Raw genomic sequence first — 4,691 nt, forward strand, 5'->3', positions numbered from 1 at the left:
CGGTTTTATCCGGCTTCTTAATCTCATTCGATGCCAAGATGCAAATTTTTAAAGCAAACTGACCGTGACAGATCCTTGTTTAAGGCATTGATAAACAACTGAATCTCTCTATAATTTGCGCTACGGAAACAATGCTAGTGAGCAGCAGCGTGTCTAACCAATCGGTAACGTTTTTTTTTTTTTCCAACATCCGTTCAGGGGAGGACTAAAACGTAATCATTATCTGTCTCTCGACGATGGGAACCTTCCAGGAGAAAAAGTAAGGACGTGTGTAAAATGTGGCCAACCTTAATATATATAGGTTAGGTCAAGTAAAAATGTAACCAAAAAACTCCTACCTGGCAACCGATTCACATTACAGCATTGGGGCGCGCATGCTCAGTGGTCCTGGTCGCTACAGCTGACTTCTGGTTTGAAAGCTTCCTAAACGTTTGTTCGACTTTGAAATAAACGTCTCGAGGTCACCCGGATATTTAGAAAAACATCTTCGTTGTTTAAAATTCGATGAAACGTTTATTTTTTCCAACTTCCCTCTCGATAATACACGTCGAGTTCTTCGTCAACAAAGGGACTGACTGACAGGTGTTCGGTACACACCACAAGTGTCCCTCATGACACTGTATCCACTAATGTCTGTGTTTCAGGGTTTTCTAAAACAATCAAAATTAGCCTTAACCGCAGATTTTAACTTTGACGTTTTTAATCCCACCGTCAAAGTTAAATTCTCCTCTTTCGTACGTCAAGCATCCGAAGCGAAATCGCCCAGAAGTGGTGTTTGAGCGGTTTACCGAAGTCCCCGACGGTCGTCTCGCCTTCATAGAAAACGGATTCGGTCGCCTCTTTCCCAATCAATATGGTGCGTGTGCCACTTTCCGTCGCTTGCCGCCAGAAAATCTCAAGGACGCGGAAACTGGGTCACCAGTCCAAAATTCGCTCACGGTCCCGGAGCGATTGCTCCTAACCTCCTAGGTATATAGGATAGCTAAAGCTTCCGAGATATGGCTGTTAAATCAGCGCGGAAAATGGCACTGGGATAAGACCGGGACATCATTGATGATGATTATATTACCTCTTAAGCAGCTATTTTTATCTACATTCAATTTTTATTTATTTATCACATTCTTCTAATAACCTTCAAATAGCTCGGATAAATCTTCTTAAATTCAAGTAATGCGATACATTCTTTTCGTATTCGTCTCCTGCAGATTATAAAGATAGGATATTTCTTTGTTTCACCCAAAGATTTAAGACTGAGATATATTGACTGGTCTCTTTGATTTCCTCTTAGTAAGATCTAGTGAAAACTAGTGAACCGAATTTTTTTTTATAGATATAATTCTTATCTCTTCATATTATTGCTTCCAGCATGGAAACGTAACAAGAACTTACGCTTATTTTTATATAAAATTACGCAGTTCAATGTAAATTTTCGAGTTCTTTTTTTAGATTGTGAACCCCATCCGCCCCCCCCCCCCCAAGTGGTTTTCGGGGTCGTTCTCTAAGGCTAAAATTTCTTGGGGGTCATTACTTTTATGACATTTTACAGTCTTTTGATTTACGTTTTTTGCTGTCATCCCTCCCCAAATGCTTGGAATAAACACGCCACAGAAATTGATGCATTCCAGGTTAAATCCCTTTGGTGGTTGGAGGGGGGGGGTTACACTCCACGACAGATACGATGGGCTCTGTGGCTTTGTACGACTAATTAAATTTTGGGAGAGAAAGGAATCCAACTTCATGGCAGGAAGGGACCTTACTGCCCAAGGGCCTTGGCGGAGGTATGCGGTCACCGAGTGCCCTTTATTTATTAATATTATTATTATATTGCAATCCTACCCCCAATCCTTTTCTGTGCCCCGATCGCTACCCACCAAAGTCGACTAACCACTAAGTGCTACGAGATTCACTATTCGGGTCAATAGGTATATATATATATATATATATATATATATATATATATATATATATATATATATATAATTACAATAATGAAATATCTTAAAGACTTATGGATCGTTCAGGAATCAAACCTGCTCTCTCTCTGCTCCTCTCCCTCTCTCTCTCTCTCTCTCTCTCAGCAGGTATAATCATAATGAACGAAATTTACCTGAAGACTTCTGGATCACTCAGGAATCGAACCTGGCATTTCTTCTCACAAATGTCCATGGTTCCAGAAACATAAATGGGAAGGGGATGGGGGGGCGACGCTTCCATCCACATCCCCAAAAAGTAATTTCTGGAAAACGAAATGGTCCCACTCACCTTAGGACCCAGCCTGCTAAGGGTACAACATTATATATATATATATATATATATATATATATATATATATATATATATGAATAACTTGATCACGAAGTATATAAACGTGATGCTATGTATAAATAAAAAGTTTTTTGCCACGAAGGAAAAAATGAAAAGCAAGATAGCCGAGTAAACTTTCGGTCTTGTTCCGACCCTTTACTAAGGCAAAGGGTCGGAACAAGACCGAAAGTACTCGGCTATCTCGCTTTTTCATTTTTCCTTCGTGGCAAAAACCTTTATATATATATATATATATATATATATATATATATATATATATATATATTGCTACTTTCAAACGCATCTATCCCTCCCCTCTTAGACTGTATAAAATGTTATGTAGAGGATTTTGGCAACATTTTTTCGGATTCCTAGCTAGCTTAGAATTAGATGTTTAAAATGTGTGTTCAGATTTCGCATAACATAATTTAAAAAGAATATATAACGTAGTATGAAAATAGAGAGAGATTAACTTTGTCCGTTCAAAGCTACAATTGTTTCAGTTACTTTCATCACCTCGAGATTAAGGGAGCTCGAGTCTTCGTTGTGTTTTTAAAAACATGTCAATCTGAATTATCGCTCGATTTCTGTCTTGATTGGGTACGAACATGAGTGTATACTCGTCTCATACACGTATGTCTTTGCTGAAAACCACGTGCAGATTTCACATTTTATCTGTAAAGTTGTGTCAGATTTCGAAGCTTCTAGAAAGAATTGTCCCAAAACGTTTTGTGTCATCTCCACTGCCCAGCTTCCGTAAGGAAGAGAAATTCATTGCAACTTAAAACTTACCTCCGTTCAGACATCTCTCTCTATCTCTCTCTCTCTCTCTCTCTCTTTCTTTCTCTCTCTCTCTCTCTCTCTCTGCACTCTGCCTCGCCGTAATTGATATTAACGTAACGTAAAATGGTCACTCGTAACTTGTAGATTTCAGATTTGATATTTCTTAGAGTTCATTTAGTGTTATTAGTGCTTTTTGTGGAATCTGAACAAACAACATTTTTACAAGTGTGTGTAACGGCACCTATTTTTGTGAATTGGTGAATTTTTTGAAGAAAGAAGTTGGTATACCAAGGTAAAGTGTGTTATATTTTTATTACTTGCAACTAATAACTAATAGTCAGTGGTTTGGTAAAAACTAATAACTATTAGTTTCGATGGTTTAGAGAACGAATAACTAATGGTTAAAATGGTTTGAGTGAAAAGATTTACTTTTTTACACATTGCAAATTTTTGTGTTTGTTTCATTTGAAGTGCATTTATCCATTTTCTTATTGAAGTGTTTATTTTTGGTGCATTTATCCATTTTATTATTAAAGTGTGTCTTTTTGTTTTATATTCTGTGTGATTAGTACTTTTTACAATTTTGGTATTTTCCACATTTTTCTGTGTTTTCATTTACATTCACAATTTAATTAACTTAGTTATTTTAATTACTTAATCATTGCACATTTAATTAAAAATTTAACACTTGTGATTAATTTTTGCATTTACTTAGAATTCTTTTCAAGTTTTTATTATTGTTTAGCACTTGTGAATTAATTTCCAAATTTCAATTATTGTCAACACACTGTTGAATTTTGATTGAAGTATTTTCTTGAATTTTATGATAAATTATTTTGATTTAGTTTACTTATTTGATTCAGGAATTAATTAAATTCTTTACTTTGTTTTCAAGTAACAGTAATTTTCCCTGATATTGTGAATTTCACTTATAAATTTTGAGTTTAATAATAAATTTTTGTATTTAAAATTTTTATAAGTGTTTATTTTCACACCAGCATATGATTATATTGATGTTAGGTAGAAACATAGAGTGGTAATTGATCTGTTTTCCTTCAATTTTACTTTGAAGTGACTTAGAACCAGGGAAGATACTTAGACTTCTGAAATCAGGGAAATACTTAGACTTTTAAAGTTGTTGATGGAGTGATACCCTTTAATTAATTTAATTAATTACACGATTACCTCACACCTGTTTTGATGAACTTATTCTGATTTTCTGCAATACTGGTACGTTGTTAAGGTATCACTGTTGCCTTTACAGTATTCAGTCGTTTAATACCTGTGATGAGGGTGCAGGTGTCTGGCTGTTGTGAGGTACAATTAATGAATGGTAAGTGTAGTAACCAGATACTTGGCACTTCGTCACAATATATATATATATATTATATAATATATATATATATATATATATATAATATGTGTGTGTGTGTGTGTGTGTGTGTGTGTGTGTGTATATACATATGTATATATTAGGAATAAAATCCACAGTTATGTATGGGATGAAATATAGAGATAAGGCCAAAGGCCAAGCACTGGGACCTATCAGGTCATTCAGCGCTGGAAAGGATATTGGAAGTAGGTAGGTTTTGAAAGGTGAAACA

Source organism: Macrobrachium nipponense, chromosome 19, assembly GCF_015104395.2.
Source record: "Macrobrachium nipponense isolate FS-2020 chromosome 19, ASM1510439v2, whole genome shotgun sequence".
Lineage (NCBI taxonomy): Eukaryota > Metazoa > Arthropoda > Malacostraca > Decapoda > Palaemonidae > Macrobrachium > Macrobrachium nipponense.